Source organism: Miniopterus natalensis, chromosome 1 (genome assembly GCF_054644295.1).
Source record: "Miniopterus natalensis isolate mMinNat1 chromosome 1, mMinNat1.hap1, whole genome shotgun sequence".
Taxonomy (NCBI): Eukaryota; Metazoa; Chordata; class Mammalia; order Chiroptera; family Miniopteridae; genus Miniopterus; species Miniopterus natalensis.
The window spans coordinates 183,665,413-183,689,958 of record NC_142081.1 but is presented as its reverse complement, the minus strand read 5'-3'; positions in this window follow the sequence as shown (position 1 = coordinate 183,689,958).

Here is a 24,546-nt window from a genome sequence, read left to right as displayed (position 1 = left end):
CCCATGATTGCGCTGGTGCAGGTGTCCAGAGGATTTAGCACGTGTCCCCCCATATGTGTTTTGAATGTTTCATTCTTAGTGCCCTGGGGCGAGTATACCTTGAAGAGTGTGGTAGGGTTCCTGGTGCTGGAAGCAGGCGTGGGTCTGGTATGTGCCGGTGGAGGTGGCCGGTTTTGACTAAGAAATAATTCAATTCTTTTTCTAGAAAACACATAACCTGCTTATTATAATAACACTGTAATATGTTCCATAATATATGAAAGTAAATCCATGACCGGGAATCGAACCCTGATCACCTGGGTCCTAGGTCGATGCTCCCGCTGAGCCACACCTGGCCTGGCAGTAAGTCCATGCATTTTAAAAAATATATTGGACCCAAATCATTTTCATTATTTAAAACTACCATTTTCTTCCACTATAATTTTTTTCTAAAAATGTCCAAAGGTTAACAATAAAGCAAGTCAAAATTTGCTATTAATTATAGTTATAATAATTATTTAAACCTTTATATTCCCCATATATACGAATAAAATACTGCAGTATTATTTAAATATAGATGTCCCTTTAAAAACAGACTTTGTAATCTCTGTGGTTATTTATAATAATATATTTGAATGTGTTTTTGTTAAATGATCAAAATTATTTTATAATATGGAAGCAATTAGGTCCAATTCTTCTTCTTTAATGTCCTATTAATTGGGTGTTATCCTGGAAACTACTTTTGGATAAGTGAGCTCAGAACCTCCCCTTGCCTTGTAATAGCATCAAAGTCGTTAAGCACTGTGTGTGGACTATTTGTGGTCTTTTCTGCACTGTTTCTGGAGGTTTGGCCTTGTACACACTGAGTTACACCCAGACAAGGTTCAGGATTGAGTTGATCTTCCATCTTTACTTCTCCCTATTACTGATGTTCCTTGTCCCTGAAAGAATTATGTGTGACTCTTGTGTGACTACGTTGCTTAAGAAGAAGAAAGAAAGAAAAAAAGGGGAGGGGAGGGGAGGGGAGGGGAGGGGAGGGGAGGGGAGGGGAGGGGAGGGGAGGGGAGGGGAGGGGAGGGGAGGGGAGGGGAGGGGAGGGGAGGGGAGAAGAAAAAGGGAAGAGAGAAGCCTGACATTGAACAGACTAATAAGTTATAACTTAAATTAATCAATATAATAAAACAGACAGGAAAAAGGGGAAAAATAATATTTTCACCTTAACAGTATAAGTAAGACTTCCCCTTTCTGTCTCTTTCTCTTTTAAGCCCCTTCAAATTCTCAATATTCAATTTATCAACAGGAGATGTTTTCAGTGTCCTTGTCATCAAAGCATTCTCCCTGGCACCATTTAGATGAAACTTTGCAGAGACAGAAAAACTTATTAGCTTTATTCCGTTTATACTTTGTTAGAGATAAGATAATACGAGAGTTTATTCTGTGTATTTTACAACTGGTTTATAAATTAAAAGGATGGAGAGGCAGTTCTTGAGGGAGGAGTATCTTTTCTAAATTTTCCTTTAATGTTCCAGTGGGCTTTAACTTCTGACTCACATGAAAATAAATCGGGCTGTGAGACACTGCCCGGGCTTACAAAACGCTCATTTAGCGACTTCACATAGACATGTCACCTACATGTGACATATTAAGCTTAAATGCAAATGAAGCAATCGAAAATGTATTATTGAATAACTGAGCCACATATTTTATTTATTTATTCAATCTTTTATTTCTATTGTAGGCAAAAATTCCTTCTTCCTCTCACAACCAAAATTCAAAACACTGAAAAGGTGGTAGAAAAGGTGGTAGAGGTGCCCAGAAGGGGATCTTTTAGAAGGAGGAACATAAGGGGACCTAGGCAGCAAGAGCACACAACCTCTGCCTAATTTTCACTTGCACTTTTTCCTGCCCTTTGCTTTGCTCGAAGCATCTTTATTTTCAACAACTGAGTGCCCAGTTATTCTCTTGTGTTACACTGCAATACGAAAAGCTTTTGGTAAATGATTTACCATCTTTTTTACTCTTAACACCTTCCTGGATGTATCTAGCCTTATACCAGGCCATTTCTGTTTTCACACAGTGTACTCTTTTTCACAATACACATACCCTATGTCTGTACATCTTTCCCTGCATTTGGTAACTGACATGCAAAGAGATAGAATATGTTCCTGGTATGTATGACACAAACAACATGGTGCATGAACAAAATAGCCATTCATATGCAATCTTAAAGACCAATCCTGTATAGAGCATTTACATTATAAATAGTTATGGTTATATGAAAACAAAGCATTTACAATAGCATTCTTTAAACCAGGGAAAATTATCAAAAACTGAAAAAAATACAAGTTCTTATGCATATTCAAAGACGGTTTTTATTAAGGAATATTATCAAATTATATGTCATGAGAGTATTTGATTTATATTCTGTTCTGAAGATCTCTCTCAATCCTCTGTTGACTTTATTAATTGCTTCTGTGAAATGTAAGCAGGGGTTTAATAGGTTATTGTACTGCAAGGTCTTTTTCAAAGTGGTCTGTACTTGTGCATCTCAATTCATCTTGAATCTGTTTATTATTTTGGAGTTCAATGTGTATCTCTCTCTGATTAGATTGGAATGTGTTTGGTGTTTAAACTGTTCTGGATGATCATTCGCCTAAGCAAGACAGTATCTAAAAATAAAATCAGAAAATCAAATCAATGTCTTGCTCACTATTCTAAGAAATAAATGATTTATTTTTAAAGGAGAAGCAGCTCAAAATGGTCATTCATTGTGTTCTATCCTTTTATAAAAAACAGTTTTGATATGACTTAACTGGATGTATCACTAAAGATATTTACTCACAGTACACGGTTGCCCCCCCTAAATTCTTTTCATTTAAGGACAGTTCCAATGTTTGTGTATGCTACTGTGTTGGATTTGCCACTTTTTTCCTTTGGCTTCTCATTTGGCACTCAGTCTAATATTTTCCATAGGATTGACTATATTTTGTATTGCATGATTCTATAGGTTACTGAATGCTCAAAGTTGCTCACTTTCTTCACGTTACTTTATGACCCAATGTAATATATGTAGCCAAAGGTGATAATAATGTCACAAGAATTGTGGCAGAGGATTGTGATTGTTTGCATAAGAGGCTTGTGGCATAAGGCTTTTCTGGGCAATTCCTACAAGTCCTAAGTTACAGCATAACACAGTTATGATATACTTCCTAAAATATATATTTCACTTAGACCTTTCAAATTCCCTTCGCTTGATCTTTCATTTTTTTCTGATAGTGCAATCCATTTTCATTTACATATTTAAAATTCAAGGTCAAATATTTGTTATTTGCTCTTCACTAAATGAATCATGATGTCCTTCTTGTTTTGTTTTTGTTTTGTTTTGTTTTGTGTTCATATTTAAGTTGCAAGGGAATCACAGAGGGAACAGTGAACAAGAAAGATGAATTAATGGGGGTGGGGTCATCAGTCAACAGAGTAGCAGGAATGTGCCAGAACCATTCAGAATATCTCCAAAGCAGCAACATCAACTCTCAGCTTTCTCAGTCAACATCTCTATTGTCCAGCTTTGAGTTGAGTTTTCGAGGATAGATAAGACCTAGAGTATACTTAAAATCCTCCACTCCTGAAGTTTATGATGGATTTCCGGGTAACTTATTTTTTAAAAAAATTTGCATCTAATTCTCATAAATGAAGAAGTTGACTTGTAAATTTAAATCTGGGCATAACATGTGTAGGAGTGTACAGTGAGAATAAGAATGTCGGTTAGGCCAATGACATCTAGCTTCAGCCATACAAAGTATAGCTCTTCATGAATTTATTACTTTAAACAACCTACTTACTCTATCATATACCTAAAACAAAAATCTATCTAAAAGGACTTTCGAGTTGTGTATAAAAGACAGGTGTATGTGTAGTAGATTTTATCAACAGTCTCAATTCTTTATCCCTTCTCTTATCTATACTCTTCACTGCATGAATTTTCCCTTGACTCTGGGCTTGGCCACGTGACATGTTTTGGTGTTAGCACTTGTGAAAAAAGCAGAGGCTTGAAGTGTCCCCTGGGCTGCACTAAGGAGAAGCACACACCCTCAAATCCTGGTTATTCAAGGAAACTAAGATGAACAAAGAGTGTGTCTGACCCGACTGTGGCTTGGAGCCATGTCCAAGCTAATCCTAGATTGTCTGACTCCAAGTTGGGTCAATCTTCAGACCTGTGAGTAAGAATAACAACTATATATTTTTTTTAGCTGTTAGATTTTGTTGTGATAAGTTACTGGCATTACTGTTGTAATAGTTGACCGATACAATAAAGAGATGTTAAACTATGAGTTCATAAATTCTCTAAAAGAAATATGCATGGATGGTCTAGAGAAAAAAGGAGAGATTTCCAATTTTTTATGATATACTTAGAGATTTGAAAATAGGGGCAGCTTCCTAAGATCACTTTGTGGACAAGGTATGCAGGCAAGGAGTATTTTGAACAAAAACAAGAGCTCGCAAAAAAGTTAGAGAAGGTGTGAAATTACATGCAAAACTCAGAGCGGAGCCCAGCTGGTGTGGCTCAGCTGTTGGGCATCAACCCATGATCCAGGAGACCGTGGTTTGATTTCCGGTCAGGGCACATGCCCAGGTTGCAGGCTCGATCCCCAGTAGGGGGTGTGCAGGGGGCAGCTGATCAATGACTCTCTCATCACTGATGTTTCTATCTCTCTCTCCTTCTCCCTTCCTCTCTCTGAAATCAATGAAGACAACAACAACAAAGCAAAAAAAACTCAGAACAGATTATGCATGAAGTGAAGTGATATAAGATGAAACAAAAGCATAATCAGTTGAAAATTATATTATTTACCAAATTTGAAAAACTTTACAAATATTTATTTATTCATTTATCATACATGTATTGAGTATATACTCCACACTAGATATGTTTTAGGCACTGGAACTATAGCAGTGATGAAGTCAAAGAAAAGAAGGAGATTTAAATAAAAAGACAAATCAATAAGCTAATTTTACTGATAAATGCTAATAAAAATGAGAAGACTGGTGTTTGAGCATCTACTGCTGCATGAATGAATAGGCCAAAACATATGGCTTAAAACAGTAGCCATGTAATCATCTCTCATGATCCTGTTGCTTGACTGGGCATCGGAAGTTCTGATGCATATGATACCACTGCTGAGGTCACAGTCATCTGTTAGCTTTGTTAGGCTAGAGAGATCAAGGCATGGCTCCCTCATGGCCTTTGTAGAGATGGCTGAAAGATTGGCATTAGCTGGACAACTGGGCCTCTCTCTCTTTCTGCATAGTTCCAGGGGCTTCACTACTCCACACAGCCTTTGCACATGATCCGTCCCTGAGGTCTCTCTAGCAAGGAAAGCAAATGTTTTACATCCAAAAGTTCAAAATTGGAAGCTGCCAGGCCTTGCTAATGTATAGTCCCAGAACAATGTCACCTCTGCCAAGTTCTGTTGGTTAAAGTGAGTCCTAGAGCCAGTACAGATTCAATGAGAGAGGGACCATACAAATGGTTAGAAGGTGTGGTTCACTGGAGACTATTTTTGGGGAGTATCTGCCACAATTGGAATGAGGGTACCCTACTCTGAGTGATCAGAGAGCACTCCTATAAGGAGATAGCCTCTGACCTGAGATCTAAATGAAGAAGCAATTTATGTAACAGTCTGAGGGAAGATCACTCCAGCCAGAGAGAACACAGTGTTAAAACACAGAGATGGAAACAATTCTATGTGTCTGAAAAAAGGTAGAAGTCAGAAGGCCCATGTGGCTAGTGACAAGTAAAGGATGGGACACTGGTATAAAGGAGTTTGGAGACATAATCAGGACTGGCACCATAAAAGACTTTGCAGGCCTTGGTTCAAGTTAGAAATTTATTCTAGAAAAGAACAGAAAGCTAACAAAATATTAGGCTTAAGTTTTTGTTCTTAAATAGAAGAGTGGCATATTGATTATTATTTTTTAAATAAGATCAATCAATTTTTATGGAATAAATATCCTAACAAGAGAAAGAACAGAAACAGGGGAATAGAAGATAATTGCCATTGTCTAGGCAATAAGTGTTAGTAGCTTGATCTTGGAGAATATCATTGAAAATAAAGAGAAATAAAGAGATCTAAAAAATATATTTTGGAAGTAAAGCCAACCATACTTGCTGACAAAGTGACATTGGCGGAGAGGGTTAGAAATAGATAAGGGCTCACAAGTGGGTTTTTTTCTAGGTGAATAATGAGTGCTACTAAATGACATGGGTAACTCTAGATTACTGTGTTTGACATTTGCCAGCCAAGTATTTTTATACCTTTCTATGGATGGAGAGCAACTTGTCCTAAGAAGAAAGTTTTGACCTTCATTAGAAGCAGAATGTGTCTAATATTTACTTTCCCAGACTCTGTTACAGAAGGTATAGGCATATGTCCCAGGATATGTCTGATTCTGACTGATTTAGATCTAGAGAGCTGAAGAAGCTACGTAGCATCTGTCCTCAAGAGCATGTTCAAGGCATCAGTAGCCATATCCAGTTATGAGGTTGCAACTATTATAGCAGAAACATGCAGTGCTCAATATCAGTATATCTGGCTCTTTAAATGTCATAGTCTGTCCCTAGCAGTGACAATACAGATGTCTTCAATAGATTATTCTGTGGCATGATTGTGGACATTATGGCTGCTTACGCTCTGAGTCATGTGCTTTACACTTTCCATAATGGGATGAGTTATTTTGTTTAAACAAAATTATAAGGGTAGAAGGTCAATCCCATGAATATGTCAGGCTCTTCAGCAAAGTTTCTGCGAGCTCAGTGACCTTTGTACATTATAATATAAGCTGCAAGGAGGACAACCTGCCACATTTCGTTCTATCTACCACTAAAAAAGAGGCCTCAGTGCTTCTTTGATTTTAGGAAGCAATCTATGTCATGAAGCATGTTGCTTCAACTCATTCCACTGGTGAACCTTTGAGTGTTGAGAGGGATAAAGAGTGAAAAGACATCTCTCTGGCTTATAAGAGTTGTGGTGCAAGAAGCTCTACCAGTTAGCCTTTATAATTCAGACAATAAAATTATGTGCAGGCTCCAAATGCTTGTGGAAACTGTGGCAAGCTCCAGTTAGATAACATGAGAGTTCTGTAAGGTTTTCCTTTTTAAAAATTCTTACTAATAGAATTATGCAGATAATGAAACCTGGCTATCAACAATAGGTACAAATATGGCATGTGCTATCCATCCTAAATCAAAGGCTATATGATCCACAAAACTCATGAATTTAATACACTTTTCCTATTAAGTGTAAGTTTATATATAAGATGATCTCCAGCAATATTGGAGGCACAGGTGAACAGCTTGAACAGATGGCTCATAATCACTGTTGTCTACTCCCATTTGGCCAACTTTCTTATATTCTACAGATTCACACAGAATTTCCTGTGACTAGTTGTCTAAGATAGAAAACATACAGATGCTACTGTATAACATGCTTTTACCTGAGCAAGGCAGAATTCTCACACCATATTATATCCCCACAAACTGAAGAAAAGTAATGTCCCCAGTGGACAAAATTTATAGTAGTACATCAAGATATCCCCTCTACTTGGAATGTTAGGTAGCTTGAGGTAAGAAAATATACAAATACTTGAACAATGGTTAATATGTGGCTAGAGTCAGAGACATAAAAAGAACAATAGAAGAAAATTACCAGTAAAGAGTTTAGGGGAAGAGCTATGTTATAGATTAAATTTCATCTCTCCCACCCCAAAAAAGATATTGAAGTAATACCTGCAGTATGTGTGAATATGAATGTGACTGTATTTGGAAATAGGGTCTTTGCAAATGACCAAGGAAAAATGGGGTCATTAGAGTGGGCCCTAATCTAATAGGTCTGAAATCTTTATAAAAAGGAGAAATCTGGACACAGAAACAGATTCACATGCTGGGAGGAGGTGAAGGTTGGGGTGATGCATCTAACAAGCCAAAGATTGTCAATAAATCACCAGAAGCTAGGAAGAGAGGCATGGAAAATATTCTCCCTTACAGCCCTTAGAAGGAGCAACCCTGCTGACACCTTGATCTCAAATTTCTAGCCTCCAGAAGTATAAGACAATAAATTTCTATTGTTGTGGTGCTTTGCTAGAGCATTCCTAGGAAACGAACATAATGTATATGAATGTACGTCCCATGGTGTGATTATATTTATGTCCATGCACATGTTCAGGAGATCAACATTGTAGAGAAAGTTACAATTAATTACAAAGATAACTCGCTTTGCATTGCAGAAATGTTGATTTTTTGTTTGTGTCTTTCAGCTTCAATATTTAATCAATAGAGTCAAGAAAAAAGTGGCCAGATGGTGCATGGACTTTCCTTCCCTAAAGCTGACTGGGCTCCTGGTAAATGTTCTGTATGACTACAAAGATCGATACAAAGCCCCCACAGTGGCACCATAATCCAGAGATACATCCTGTCAGTTAGTGGTAGGTTTTACATTGAATCTCCTTCTGTCATTGATAGGGGCAACTATTTATATTCAAACATTTATTCTGGCAGTAGATTTACTTTATCTGCTAGCTATTTTTGGTGGTACTATCTCATGTTGAATGTTTTGTTCATCATAAACCCTGCAAACACTGTAGTAGAAATAAGTTAATGGGCTGAGGCTCACAGAGTTCTCTGGTCTTCTTGTTTGCTATGATACCATAAATAGCAGACAGTAGAAGGTCTTATTTCGTACTTAGTGTTAGGGCCAGCTGGGAATCAACTTGCTCAGTTGGATTGTTCAGTCTCTTATTCACCTGCCAATATTTGAAGAATATTCCTCCTTTAAAAGGCCAAACTTCATTTTACCCACAGATGTTCCTTGTCTTTCCAGTGGCACTTGTAGCCAGATTACGGGCATATGCCTTAGATGCATCAGTGAGACATGTTGACTTTTGACTATATATAATCTACTAATTCAAATGCACCAAATGGAATAAAATCTATTATGACAAGAATGAGACAAGCAGCAGAATCAATAGTAATTTCTACAGATATCACTGGGCATGCCTCCAATACAGGCCCTGGGGCTCTGCATTTCCTGTAGAAGCATAGCTCTCCTCTCATGAGGGTGCCTAGGAGGGAAACATAGACTTACTACCGCTATGCAACCTTTGTTCCTTTTCTTTATCATATCAGATCTTTCACACTTAGGAGATATTTTCAGAAGTGAGAATATACTATCTATCCCAAAAGTGTCAATTTGTTGCTATTAACCTTCACTCAACCCTGCTTGTCATGACTGCCACCATCAAGGAAAACATTTTTGATATGATAAACATTAGTTTATAAACAACTAACAAAATAATTCTGAATTTGATATTGATTATGGCATTGATAAAGAATTTAAAAAGAACTCTAGCAAACAGTCTAAATTTATAAACCAATTCTGCCAACAAGAAAATAAGTAGAGTATAATATCGAAAAAAAAAGGTTTTGGAACTAAACAGCCTGGGTTCAAATCCTAGTTTTATCTAAATTATTTTCTTACCTTTGCAAAATTTCTTGTTCCTCAATACTCCCATCTCTAAAGTTGGGATAGGAATTATATTAACATTATTGGAGTGTTGATAAGATTAAATGTAAAAATGCCTGTAACATTTTCAAGAAATATCTAATTCATAACATACAATCTATTTAAATTTATAATTAATGTAAATAAATTCATTAAAGTTTTTCTAAAGGAAGAAAATAATAGTATACAATTTTATCTTATGTCTTGAAAAGTCAACTATTTCTGCTAAAACATTTTGTATTAGCCTAACTTTAATCACTTGATTTGAATAAGAAAAGCATATAAGCATTAACTCTCGGTTTCCAATGGTGGCAATGTATTCATGTGAGCAGAGGTGTCCCAACAGTAGCTCGGGTTAACTCCCTTATTCCACTATCAATAAAAAAGAGAAACAGGAAAATCCCATCTGTCCATATGACAAGTCCAAAATCAGACACCTGCGTGGCAAATATGCGTGGCAGTGAGTGCCACAGATGCTCCATATTTAGTACCAACCATATGCTCAATGATTTACTTAAATTGAATTGGGAGGATGATCCACTATAGAAAAAGTCCACAGAGCAATTAAGGAACATGTTTTGCTGCTCTCATCTCATCTCCCCTCCTTTAGTCCCAGATGTTACAAACACTACAGAGACATTAGTCAATTTGTTAATTTATTGTCAGATTGTTAAGGGTTTATGAAGATTTTGACCCATTTTGCTACATTTGTTTTGGCATCAGTATTAATTTAATTATAACTGCCTTGGGGACAAAAGGAACACAGTAGGATATCATGTTGTGTTTGAATGGCTTAATACTTCCACCAGGCACTCCAAGCACTTGCGGATTCCCAGTCAGGAGAGTGACTGTTCGGAATAAAGGGGAAATAAAGGGAACTGGCAGCCATCTACTTTTCCTAAATGACATTAATTGATTGCTTAACACTTTTACCTCCAAAGGGGGTTCCATAACTTCCTTGACCCCCAATAGCTCTAGCATTTTATTCAAGTGCTTTTAATCTGTATTATATTCCTATGTTTTAAAAGTTGCCGCCTAATATTTTTAAAAAATAAAAAATAAAAAAGTTCTAGCCCAGGTTATTAGTAGAATCTTTCCAATAAAATGTGATTCACTTATTCAAATTTACTTGAAAGGAAAATTCATGGTGTAGGTTTCGCTCTAATTCTGTCCACCTCAAACATATGTTAATTCAATGATGTTTAAGACATGGATTCCTTCAGTCTAGGTTTCCTCATCTATTAGTGGGGACACCTATGTCCACACTAGTTGATAGGATTATTGTTCAAATTAAACAGAATAACTTGTATAAGAGTGTTTTCAATATTGTAGTGGAAATACTATATTGAGATTGTGTTTTTTTTTTTCATATATCGCTGTGTCATCTACCCGCTAGATTCCATTTTCTACAAGGATAGAGAATATGATATAGATACTATATGATATTCATAGATACTTCTAATACAGATTTGGGACCTAGTAAGCACTAATTAAATTCATCTTGAACTGCACAGGCTTCAACCTAATTAAATGTTTTATGTAAATGAAAGTTGCCATGTACAAAATACAAAGCTCAAACAAAGGAATGCTCAACTGTCACATAATTTGGAAGAAAATAAATATATGAATACATGAAGACAGTGGTTCTTAAAATATCTTCTCCAGATAGGGAGCATCAGAATCACTTGGGAACCTTGAAATCCTACAAATCCTCAATCTCTAGCTCCAACCTAGTAAATCAGAAACTTGGGGAAGGGGAGAGATAATCTGTGTATGCTGAAGTTGAGATCTGCTACAGTAAACAAGAATGGAATGTCGGACATAATTGTGTTTGGGATTATATAGAATCTCCTTCAGGAGTTTGGGGCTATGGGGGCCAACATAATCTCTTAAGAACAATTTAGTTACTATACTTCAATGAAGGAATGCACTAAAATCTGTCCCCTCATGGTCTTGATCCTCTGGTGTAGCACAGTCCACTAGAACTTCCCACAGCGACAGAAGTACACCACAGCTGTGCCTTCGAATGGAAACGTGGCTAATGTGACTAAAAAACTGAATTTTTAATGCCATTTAATTGTAAATAATTTCAATGTACCACACTTGGCTGGTAGCTACCATGTTAGACAGCATAGCTAACACGGCTTTTCTGTAATAGAGGCTATTAGGTATTGCATAAAAATCTTCAACATTACACAAGATGGTATAATTTCTTAAATGGTATAAAGTACATAAAAGGGGTTAAATCCTAGAGAAAGTGGCATCTGGGTTGAGCTCTGGTGAACAGATAAAATTTCAAAACACAAACTTGGGAAAGAGTATAGGCAGAGACTACAGTATAGTAGAAAATGCGGTGGAACACAAAGCGTCACAATTGCCCACGTTGGTCCTTGTACAAAATATATGTTGTGAAATTGTAGAAAATAAGGATGGAAACTCTGCTGTATCTGGAGTAGAAAAGCCTAAAAAGTTTGAATTTTAATGTAATGAATATTTCAGGCAAAGGAATGAAATAATTAGGAAGATGTTGAATTGCACAGGATGCATTAAGTGATGGAAGGAAATGAGAAACAAGGCAGGAGACCCAGTAAAATGTAACTTTTGGACAATGAGAGTGCTCATTTATCCATGTTTCAGTTGAACTAAATAATGATTTAAGTACGTAGTAGAGGTCCAGCATTTGCTTCAGTATTTATAAAAGCGTGGTGTACTTTAGCCAGAAACACATGAGGTACTGCTTAAAAAAAAACAATTTCTAGAACTCTCATTAGATGCACTAAATCAGAGTCTCCAAATATAGGGCCCAAGAATCTAGAAAATATTCAGCAACTCTCTTGGTGATTGTTTAGAGCACAAACATGTTAGAACTACTGGATAAATAATAAATAATAAGAACCTGACTCAGATGGATCATGTATATAATTAACTAAATACATACATACATTTAGTCATTGGCCACAATATTTGCTGATCTTGTGACTTTCACTGATTTTAACTTTTTTTATCTCTCTGTTGCACCATCCTCTTAAGATTAATGGGTTCTGAGAACCAGCTGTGTGAACTTTGTAATCGATGTGGTCATACAAAGTGACATGTCAGATTAAGTCAACTATCACTACAATTTAGCCTAACATCACTTTCACCTAAAGTAGCCAGATAATTTAGGAAAGAAAATTGGGTGCTAAACTGTTTAAATGACCACATCAGCTTGATACATTAGTATGTGGTCAGACATATTCTTAGTGTATATGTCCAATAAAATTCAGATTCTCCATTTTGCAGTTGAAGAGCCATCATCCTATGCTCCTCTTGTCATTGGGATTATCCCTCCTGTTAGGGGATGACTGTGTCGAATACTCTTCTATGCCCCTTACTCTGGGCCTTGAAACAGCAACACAACACACATGCATTTCCAGTTCCTTCTGATTGTACAGCTAGTTAAGAAAATATAATAAAAAGTAGTAGCTCTTTGCACTCTATTAGCTAGTTAAGTATTTATAATGAAGAGAAATATTTTCTTTTCTTTATATCCACTGCAGCCTATTTAGACTCCATAAGATTGGGAGCATGCTGTTCTGCTCAGTAAGGAAAAAGGAGTGGGGAAGATTCTAGAGGTGATGCTGATGGAGACAAGGTCCATTGCCTCACAGACCTTTATTTTCACTATAATTGTAGTTAGGATGCAGAAATCATGATGCTGCAGCAATAAGCCTGGAAGTGGCAGCAATTTCAATGGTGTGTCAAGGGCAGAAGTAAACAATATGAAAGAAGCTACTTCCTTCTCAGCCACACTGCAATAACTGTTCACAATCTTCATTTTGAAGGTAAGTGACTGAATTGTAAAACATGGACATTCTTCCACCTTCATTTTACCAGCAATGAATTCAATTTCCTGCATGTTGAAGTAACTTCTGTTAATATAGTGCTTTGATACATGAAATGACAGTAATGGACACCTTTATAAGAAAGGATATACATTTCTGCTTGGCTTACAAATGCTGCTCCTCCTACCTGCTGCAAATGATTAAGAGGGAAATATCAGCATTCGTCGGGGCCCTCCAAGCACTGCAAATTTCTCTGGCCCCATAGTGTGTTAAAGATTTTTTTCTCCCTATAATTTAATTCTGTTTACTAACTATTTGCATATTGCTTATGCATCATGGATGCTGGAAAACTGAAAATCTGCAGCCAGAAAATAATATAACAACAAACATTTACATTCCTTCCATTAAATATTTATAAAATCTTAAAGACTGCTAGGAGTTTCTTCCATTTTTAATTATAATCATGAAAGTGAGAACTTCAGTTTTCCTCTGAAGAGACACTTCGCTAAGCATTAAAATAGATTTTTGGTGTGTTTTTTAAAATAATGCTAGACAATTGTTATCATTTCTTAATACAACTCCATGGCTACTCTGTGCAATTTTATAGCTCAGTTATAATGTTTAGTGCAAAATACTTAATTCACATTACAATAACAATGGAGTTATGCAAAAGGGACCATATAAAACTGCTAAATAATAAAACAGCAAGTTGACTATGTTTTAATGGACTTTTAAAGGTGAGTTAATAGCGTTCTTTTCTAAGAATTATTTTTTTCTTATGGTGGAAATTGCTGAGCCCTGTGAAATAGAAACATGCTCGATTCTCCACCATTCTAGTACACTCACTATGTGTTACACACAGTCATTTCAGGCGGCAATGGTTTCACATACAGCCACCTTCCTGTCTACCCACTTCTTAAAAGTTGGGGTAAATTTCATATCTTAAAATGAAGCTAACATTGCTCAAAATAACGGGCTATTCATTTCAAGCTGCATGCTCATGATCTTTTTATAAGAGCAGTAGGGTAAGCTCGGCTTTGATTACAAATAAAGTTTAATAAGTAAATCTGATCTATAAACTGAGTTGTGTATGAGTTGTGACATAGCAATCAGGCACACCTGGTAAGACATTTATTAAATTATCATAACTGGAAAAGCTTTTACAAATCAAAATATTTTATATATTTAAGTTTTTTCTCTAATATATGAAACTTGCAATGAAAACATGCATAATTGAAGCTTCAATTTAAACACCATAAACCCCGCAGTCGATTCAGCATTGCTGGCTGTTTGCCTGGCCTCTTTTTCCCAGGCCCCCAGCATGCCTTTCCTCAAAATCGTTGATCCAGTGTCTGCTTTTGTCATCTTTTCACCCACTTTTGAAGAAAAAACCCACCCAAGTACTTCTAAGCTCCTGAGGTTTGGTGGACATGAGTCCTGGGGGCGTGGGGCTAAATACAACAGTTCTGTACCCCCAGCCTGCTCAGTACTGATGAGGCAGCCTTGAGAGTGCCACTGCAGGGTGTGGTATATTTGGTAGACCTCAGATGAGAATTTTAGGAAGAAAAGCCATTTTGCCATTTTCTACTCAGCAAGGAATAATAATGGTTGGAGTTCTGAAGGTATTATGCTTTTTTAAGCAAGGCAGGAGAAAGAGCTATTGTTTATAGAAAGATAATAAATTTGAACAAGTCCCATAAAATAATAAAAGAACACGGGAGTATATTTGGGGCTGCTTCATGATAAAGCAGAAAATAAAGTGAGCACTCAGGAGAAAGTCTAGTTCAAATTTCTCAGGACGACTTGATGAAATGAGTTTTATGCAAGAGTGGGATGCTTGCATACTGGGGAGGGTAGTCTCTTAATGGACATACCTCTTTGCTGGACACCTTGCAAACTATATTGATTTTTCCAGCATTTATGTGTTAATACCTAATGGCTACACATATTTGTAAAATATCTGGAGGTAACCATGTAAGGAAAAAAACTATTAGTAGTGAGGATTGGAAAGCAAACACCTTTGACCCCTTAAGAAAATTGAAATTATTCTTTTTCTAAAGGAAACACACATGAATTAAAAGACCCAAATTTCTATTAGAGGTAAATTTCCTCTAGGGAGTTCCTAAGCTACTTATTAAAACAAATGGGGGCCTCAGAGTAGAGAGATGCTGCACATTTGCTTTGGAAATTAAGTTTCCCATTCAACAATTTGCTTCTCTAGGAAAAATTGCAGATGAATTACACAGTCCTACTTATCTTCCATTGCTTCTGTTGCTGCTTAAACCTGAATACATTTAATAAGTGCTTCAAAAGAAACCCAAGGAAACAAAATATGCCCTTTCTTTTTCAACATATGGACCCCACTCTTGAGTACTGGAATTGCATTTCATATCTGGTTTGGAACTCAGTTCTTGAGAGCTGAACATAATCATCCTTAATCCTTTTGGCTGCTTACTTATTACTTTGAAGAGTGGGGAGAAAGGTGCTTCTATTGAGTTTGCTCTCCAATCTCTGCTTTTCTAAAGAGTGCAGGTGAATAATCTATATTTCAAAGAAAGATGACCTTTACTTGATTTAATGGAATCTCTCTTTCAATATCTGAAATGAGAAAGTGATTAAAGCTTTGGTTGATAGGCAAGATGTATTTTAGGAATAGATAAGCATAAAGGTCAGACACTGTCAGAAAGGATTTTGACTTTCTTTAATATTTAAGTTCTTCATATGAATCATGGTTTATGCACTCATAATATATTTTTAAGTTTGATTAAATGTCCTGCATTTTTGTATAATTCAAAATTGGTTTCTCACATAAGGTAAACATATTGAGGGTGGCATATGTTTGTTGGGATTTTCATAGAAACCAGATCTATTCTGTTGTCATAAGACCATATGAGAAGATAATGGTCTTTTGACACCCTGCTTCATAGAGTTTAAAATTCTGTCTGATACATTCCTAAATTATAATTATTTTTAAATTTCAACAACTGTATATTGAGTGTCTTCTATATTCAAAAAATTTCTCCTAATAAATTAATGGGAAAGTAAATATCTAACATTTACTGAGGTCTCCCTAGACATCAAGTGTTTCTTCTAAGTGCTTTACAAGCATCTGCCCATAATAAAGATTTGTTGAAAGAATGAACGAGTGGTTTTATTAAGCAGTTGTTTTTTTTATTGTCCTCATTTTATATAGATGTGAACTCTGTGACACAGAGAAGTTAAAAAGTTTGCCAAAGATCATAAAGCAAATAAGTGATGGGGCTGAGTTTCAACACAGTTCTCCAAGCTACAGCCTAAATTCCTAATCATGGTGGTCTGCCGTGTGTCCTTAATATTAATAACAGCATATAACTTATGTCTGCATGGCATTTCATATTGTACAAAATACTTGTCTCACCTTTCATTTATTACAACAGATGTACATTATAACTTACAAAATAGGATATATCTATTTCATGTGAAATGTTACTACAGTACAATCATTTCCACTACTTAATCTTTTATTCTGCCCTTTTACAGGTGCTTTTGTCCCTTGAAATAGAATAACATCCTATTTCTGTGAGATATTTCTCAATATACGAAGATGTTATAAGCTGAGAATCAAGAAAAAGGCTCTTAGAAATTAGAGCGTACCCCAGCCAGTGTGGCTCAGTGGATGAGCATCAACTTAGGATCCAGGAGATCGGGATTCAATTCCTGGTCAGGGCACATGCCCAGGTTGTGGGCCCAGTCCCAAGCAGGGAGCGTGCAGGAGGCAGCCGATCAATGACTCTCATCATTGATGTTTCTATTTCTCTCTTCCTCTCCCTTCCTTTCTCTGAAATCAATAAAGGTACATTTAAAACAAAAAAGAAATTAGAACATAAGAAAGTTAACAAATATTTTAGATATTTGTTGGAATATTAGAAATCATAGGGAGATAACTTGAGGAAATAGAAAACAAACAACAAACCTTACAGCCCCTGCTGGGAACTGAACTGAAACCTGATCAAATACTGTCACAGGCAGCAGTTCGGGAGTGCTGAGTGTTCCAGTTGCCCAAGTCTCGCCATCTCATTACCAGAAGGGGGCCCCTCCCTGCACCCACAGGAGAGCTCCAAGGTCCCCCACTGTTCACTGCCTAGACACTACCAAAGCTGACTCCAGGACGTCCTTAATTCTGGTGAAGTCAGTCATCATGAGAAGCCAGGTATTGCTAGGGCATTTCTCAGTCCCTAGATCTTAATCGCTTAGACAGCTGAGTACCGACTCTTACTCGACTCATTTAACTACGCTGAAGTTTTTCCAGTATATCACCTGGAATGCACAGCAATCAGTAAAATTCCCTGATGCTCCTCCATTTCTCTAAAAGTCCCTTTTGCCTTCTTGCTCTAATCTAGCTCTCCCTCTCGGGATTGGCTTCCTATGAAGTTGCCCAAAAGTCCATTGGCTGTTTCTTTTCTCATGACTCTCCTAACAATAAACTTAGACATAGGGTGGGTGTCTTCATCGCACCTCATTACTTCCTTCAAGATATTTGTTTCTTTCCTCTCTAAAAAGAGCCTGTATTGACTCAAGGTCTCACATGTATATCATACAATCAACTCCTTGCATCAGTCATTTGCCAACCTCAAGGTCACCAATAATCATTCCCTGATTCTATCGCTCTAATTTACTCTTGCCATATTCTTGGCAATGCCAATATTCTCATAGATCAACCTTACAGTATGCTGGTCTCTCAGCTCCTTCACTTCTCCTCCACTCGTCTTGATCTCTATCCCCCCTCGAACTTCCTGAGCCAAACCCGAGAGCATACCATTACCAATGACCTCTGGTGTCACTGATTCTTGATTTTATTGTAATCAGCGTCTCAGATTTAACCCAATGATTCTTACTTTCTCATCTTGTTACCCTTATTTGATTCACTCTCACACTGAATCAGGGCTTCAATGATCAAGAGACACCAGATGTGACAGCGTGTGATTCCCAAGGCCACGTCATTTAAAAAAATATATTAACACTTCGATCTTGTTTTCTTGGATCATCCCGTGAAGGAATCCAGTCGCATTATCATGAGAACACTCAAGCCATCCTGGGGTGATGCCCATACTGGATGGAGAGCATGCTAAGGTCTCTGTCAGTGCCAACATGCCAGCCTTGTGGCTCCAAGTGGCTCTTTCGACCCCAGCCAAACATTCAGATTACTACAGATCCAGTGGACAACTCACAGGAAACTTATCAGAAGCCCTAGCCAGAAACACATTGCCCAGCGCTCCTGAACCCCTGACCCACATCAACTGTGAGAAAGAACAAATGTTTAATATTATTCCAGTTTGCTGAATTTTGTGAAAACTAGTTAGAAAGCAATTGAAACACTGATACAGTTTCTAAATACCATTAACCACTAAAAGAAAGTAGGATCCCATGGCAAAATAAATGATTCCAAGTCTGGGACGGGAAAGCTAGATGATGAGATGAATACCTCACTGTACCAGAAAGTAAGGAAGAGTTTAAAAGTAGAGATGAGAGGTGTCAAAGGGTTAAGGATCCAGCTAGCCAAACTGGGTCAAATTATATAGAGATATTAATAGTTCTACTAAATAAAGTAAGAATTTGTGAGTCTATATTGATAATAAATACATGCATACCCATATAAATAAATAAAAGAATAAATAACAAATAGAGAAAAGAAATTCTTCATTTCAGTATAGTATCAGCTACTACACAGAAAAGCAAGAAGATAGTTACATAATTACCTTTACAACCAACATAATATGAATAGATTCTGGCAAGAAACATCAATACATGCTTAACAGTAAGAAGAGAACTTTTGGTAAGGAACAGGATATTTACATATTCTCATAGGACCTCTCATTAAATTAGTTATTAATTATAAAAGGAATAGCAGTAATTATGAATTAGGTAAAACAGGTTTAATCAAGTGATCAATTTTAATATCACCAATAAAATTACAAAGGAACACCCTAGGCCTCTATTGCAATGTCTTGAGAAGGACACAGCATCACTTAAAGAAGTGTGCCAGCCAAAAATCTAATCATGAGGAAACATCAAATTTAAACTGAGGGAGAGTCTATAAAACAACTGGTGTGCATTCTCCAAGAAATCTCAATGTCGTGAAAGTCAAAATTGATGCTGAGGAACTGTCCCAGAGTAAAGAAGACTAAGGAGACATGCAAACCTTCTTCATTTCATGACCTGGATGAATTATGTGCTGGAAACAGTCCTACATAGGCCATTATTGACACCACTGGAAATTGGAGTAGGGACTGTAAGTTAGAATGTACTACTGTTAAATTTCATGACTGTATTAATTTTAATGAAGTTATTTTTAAAAATATCCCTGTTCTTAGTAAATGCAAATTGAAACATTAAAAGGATAAAATATAATGATGTCTGCACATGGATATACTGAGAGAGAGAGGGAGAGAGAGGAAACAGACAGAGAGACAAAGGCAGGGAGGTATCACAGAAAATGGGCTAATAATTGGTAAAACGGCCCAAGAGAGATTTTGTTCTTGTAATCTATCCAAAGCTTGAAATTACAATTCTTGGGGAAATGTTTAGTGCTTTAACATTTTATTTCAAATTAGTGTCTTGTTTTGAGAGTAGAGAAAATGGTGCAACTGTAAGGCATGAAAGGTAATTCAACTATTGCCGATCAGAAGAGAGAGGAGTCAACTTCTGTATGAGGAAAACTAGTGAAAATTCTATCCAACGATGACAAAACCACGGATGTGGTGGGAGCAGGACGAAGGAGAGTGCAGGCTCTAATAAAGACTCATCCTGAAGTACAAAGGGCTGGGAGAGTGATTTGGGATCTCTCTGAGCACTGATAAGAAAGTTATGTTTGTCTACAGTAATTTGCATTCTCTACTACAGCTGGAAATTTTTGTAGTTGTGAATTCCAACTAATCATACATGAAAAACTAAAATTGTTTTGTTTTTTTTTTTCTAATTAAATCTAATTATATCACTCTCTACTTTCAATTTCAAACTTGTTCCCTCCAATTCAGGATTTCTTTGAAAATATAGGTTTCTTCCTTTTCAGCTCTTCTTATTTTTCCCTAGTTGTGACCTAAGCAGGTGGGAGTAAGGTGTGGGGGAATCTAAATGTGGGCAGAAGAATCACATAGAATTAAGAAGGTGACTCAGATGTTCCTTCTTTATAATATTTGGTTGAGAGCAGTATCTGTTCTCAACCTTTCAGGCCTTATTTCCACACCAGCCACCGCTTAGCAGACTCTCTCCCTGGCTCGTCCAAACATTCCCAGCACTGAGAGTCTTCATGAGGACGAGCCAGTCTCTTTACAGACTACCAGGTCCCTGTTTCTCTACAGTTACTGTTTCTCTTAATCAGACATAAAACCTCTCCAGTTCCACTGGCCCACACTTAGAGTTCTTTGGTATTTTTAAAAGGCATGGGGCATTTTATTATAATCTTTTGAGCCCAGCAGGATCATCAGAGATTGGGGAAAGCAGTATCGCAGCCATTTTCTCAATACCTCTTCTTTGTTGATTCTCTAGGGGCAGGTGGAAGCCCTTCTATCAGACTCTGCAGTCTTACCTGTTCTTTCCTTTTCTGTGTGATCTTTTTAGTGAGGTCTGCCTAGGTTATTATATATGCCCTTATATAATCAACAAACACCTCCCACACCTCAATGCATTTTTTCAACATGAATTATGCTGAGTCCATCATATGCTCAATCTTTGGATTACACAAACAAATCAACTTTCATTCTAAAACCTTACCTCTCAAATGTCTCAAATTACCTAATTTATTAGATACCTGCCCCCACTTCTTAAACTTTTACCAACTCTATTAAGATACTCAGTAACTTTATTCCTCTGCTTATTTTGGGTGCTTTCTTTCCTATAGAAAATAAAATATCTGGGCCTGACAGCCATTGATCCAGTGAAGACTAGAAGGCAATATTAGAAACAGCAATAGCAAAATTAATGTTGCCAAAGTTTTATCCCATTTGTCCATTTATACCTTAGTTCCTGTGTAATCCATCAATGTACTTATGAATACCTATTTTTGCCAGAAAACACAGAAAGTACACTTAGGCCGATAAACCATAGTCCTGTCCTCTTGGTATGCATGGTAAATAAAAAGGAAAAATGTGTTCATAGGAACTCAAAGGATGGATCTTAAACTAGTCACAGCTAGGGAGTCCCGGTGGGGATCATCTAAGAGTAATGTCCAGAGGAATTCTGATTCTCTGAACTTGAGCCAAGACTGTGCTGGAACAGCCACCGCACCTTAAGCAGGGCTTGTGCAGTCTGGAAGTTTCTTATAATCCATAAGATATATGGCCTCAGAGTTTGTTTCATCAACCTACCTCTGAGCTCTACTGAACAGCAGTGATAGAATCACAGCCACCAGAAATGCTGTGGAGTAATAGCACTGCTCTGGCAACACTGAAACAATATTCATCACAGCACAGCTCCACCGAGCTTGCACATGTGCAGAAAATAGAAGACAGCAGGACACCCGACTGCTGCTGCAAAGTGAGCAGGAATGGGGGTAATGCCAAGCAGGGAGGGCAGCAGAAACACGTTAAGGATTCACAGAAGCTCAGCCTCAAGTAATGTAGCATAACCGAATACGCAAGGAGGGGCCTGCTGCTGAAAGACGGAAAGAAGACGCTGCTCTGAAAAACAGATTTCGGATGAAACAAGGCAGTGTCATGTACCTATATGCACCTCTATTCCATTCTGGTTTTAGATGAGAAAGGTTAGAATGCCTGTCAAACACTGTCAGAAAGTGTGCGTTTATCTAGTGGTTTTGAGTTGTATTATAGTCATTTTTACTTATTGTTTTCCTAGTTAAATTAACAATTATTTTGTACTACAGGTCAAAAAATTCTATTGGTTTCTTTAAAGCTGTTGAAAATTCACTGAAAGGTGCAGGTAGTGTTTTTTTCTCTCTCTCTCAAAATATTATTTGAGCAAAAATCAGAAAGAAATCCCAGGATACAGGTGAGAGATTACTTGTGTTGATATTGTCACAACATTACCACAAAGTAATAAACCTGCTTTTTGAGGGTTGCTTGAGGGATTACTTCTTATCATTTCAGGCATGCACATTTATTCATTCAATTCCTCAAACAAGTATTTACCTGGTTTTCTAGGCAGACATCGGACCGCTCGCACCTGGAACGAGGCTGCAGACGGAGGCCGCCGGCAAGCATCAGCCCAGCTTTTCCTTCCCCTCCCAGATTTTAGCGCCAGGTAGGTAAAGGGACTACACTTATTTTCATGCAGGTAGTGTTGCTGACTTCATATAACAAGAAGTACTTAGCTCTCACAGACTAAAATTCTGTCAAACATCCATTGAACTGGAGAACCACTTCCAGAATTACAATGACTCAGACTCAGAATCAACAGCACATCATTAGGATGAAAGTATCCTTTATTCCCCTCTGCCTGTAGAAAACTTTGTGGCAAAGGTGAGCTAAAAGGTTCGAAATGAAAGAAAATGTAAGGGAATTAAACAGCCAGTAAATAATTAGAAGGGATAATTTAATTTTAAAGGATTATGATGGCACACAGAGGCTCTCCAAGGTCAATTCTTTAGATAGTTTGATTTCACTGTATCTTTTGGAGCTGATAAGACTGAGGTCATTTAAAATTTTCCAAGACAGTTTGCTTTATTCTCAAAGGAATTAATGAGGTTCAGTCTAATCGGAATACCTAGAAAATGAGTGAATCTGATTATAAACGTACACAGAATTATTCAGTTTATGTTAGCTGAATGCCACTCACTTCAGTGATGATTTTATGCCATTCCAGGTTCCTTATTAGCTTTGCAGTTATCGCCTCTGTGGAACATTCACCAATTTCTATTGAAGAGAGGAATTATTGCAAAAGAAGGAAACACGTGAAGGGGTGATTTCCTCCCATCTGTCTGTAACCCTGGGGGCTTTATTTGCAGGAGCTTTGAATTTGCTGCAGATCATAACACTTCCCCATTCTTTTTAATAAAAAGGATTATTTTTATTTCCTAATAAAACTTCTTTCCATCTCAGTTCAGGGCAAACTTTTCAGATTCTGCAAAGATCAAAGGTTGAGACTAAATCATTCTTTTTTTTTTCAAAGTCAGTTTCCCTAACCTCTGGGTTTTATTATTCAGCCTACAGTGGGCAGGTTTCAGTTTTCATGGAACTAAAGGAATAGAATTTTTTAAAAATTTAAATGCTAATGAGAAAAAACACACACTCTTTAGACTTTTATTTCCTCACATTCCTTTATTATTAATTATTTATTATTTATGCATGAAAACATAATACTGCTTTTGAATTCATTCGATAAACCCATACGAAAAACAAAAAACAAAACAAAAACACCTCTGTTTTGGAACATAATACTTAGAGCAAAAACCACCAGTCAGCTAAACACTTATTCCTGGCTTTCATACATGTGTCACTTGAAAGAGATTGTCATCCCTGAGTGGAGCAGATAGTCAAGTCGGAACAGGTGAGCCTTATTAAATCTGGCCAGTCTCTTCGCCTCCTGTTGAATGCTTCCTGCTTGAAATCAGCCCCATGAGAACAGGATTATTCTTAAGGTGACTGAAAGAACACATTCTGTTGGGAGCCTTTACCCCATGCTGGCTGATTTCTTAAGGGAATGCCAAAATTCTAACTTTGAAGAAAATGTTTGAGTATAAGATTATGTTGGTAGTTTTTATTGCCATGCCCCTATTATTTAGCAAGGAATAAATCTTTTCACATTTGAACGTGCACAAAATTTCCTTGGAATGAGGAAATTCCATTTAATTACCCTTCCTGGAGTAGCACATATAGTAACAAGAGAGTGAATTATTATTTTTTTCTTACAAGCACATCTTCCATGTACACAGTTTAACATTCAAAATTAAAAAGAAAAAATTTAAATCATAAACAAGATGTTCAACTTTGTTAATATAGTCATGGTGAATGTTGGGTCCAGCCAGACGGATAAAAAAATATCTTCATTGTTTTTGATATCTGCATGATCTAGTAATATTTATTTCATATTCATGTAACATAATGTCCTCAAAAACGTGTGGTAAACAGCTCTTCCTTACTATCAGATTTTTTTTAAATAAATATATCTTTTTTTATTTCAGAGAGAGGAAGGGAGAGGGAGAGAGAGACAGAAACATCAATGATGAGAGTCATTGATCGGCTGCCTCCTGCATG